Source organism: Penaeus monodon, chromosome 22, assembly GCF_015228065.2.
Source record: "Penaeus monodon isolate SGIC_2016 chromosome 22, NSTDA_Pmon_1, whole genome shotgun sequence".
In the NCBI taxonomy this organism is placed as follows: Eukaryota; Metazoa; Arthropoda; class Malacostraca; order Decapoda; family Penaeidae; genus Penaeus; species Penaeus monodon.
In genome coordinates, this window is record NC_051407.1 from 30,541,861 (window position 1) to 30,542,409 (window position 549).

The following is a 549-nucleotide window of genomic DNA, read 5'->3' on the forward strand; positions in this document are numbered from 1 at the left end:
TTTCATGAAACATGCTATGCATGTTTATTATGAACTTTTTTTTCTTTCACATAAGTTAGATATTGTTTGAACTGATTTCTAGGCGTTTAAGCAAAGAAAGCCAAATCAACCCAGCATTAAAATGACCCAGTAGAAGCGGGACAGGCAGCGAGAACGTGTCGAAAATATCCTAACTGGCAACAGAAGTAGATGCCACTGAACAGGTCTTTCCTACACTTAGGTGATACTAAATGGTATTTTTCATCGTTGTAATGACAGTCGCGGATCGTCACTGTGGAAAATACATACATGAGATATATTACATATGACTTAAGTAACTGCTGCGGAAACAGATTTATAGAATACGATATTGTAAAAAATGGAATTACATGAATTCTATATAGATGATCTTTGTACATGCGGGATTATACTTAATCCAAAGAAAAGCAAAGATGAAACCTCATTTTATATATATGAAACGTTTTGAAGTTCCTGATATTTGTGGCAAAGGAGGGAACAAAGAGAGAAATCAAAACACACAAAAAAATCACTTTAAACCTTCGAGTTCAA

The 549-nt window shown here is 34.2% G+C and overlaps 1 protein-coding gene across 1 annotated transcript in view; it reads left to right on the top strand.

Moving 5' to 3' along the window:
- Positions 1 to 549, top strand: part of LOC119587086 (cyclin-dependent kinase 14-like) — a gene marked incomplete at its 5' end in the record, with an annotated part of 168,602 nt that extends 168,053 nt beyond the window's left edge. The window contains 1 exon segment of the mRNA XM_037935836.1: positions 1 to 549.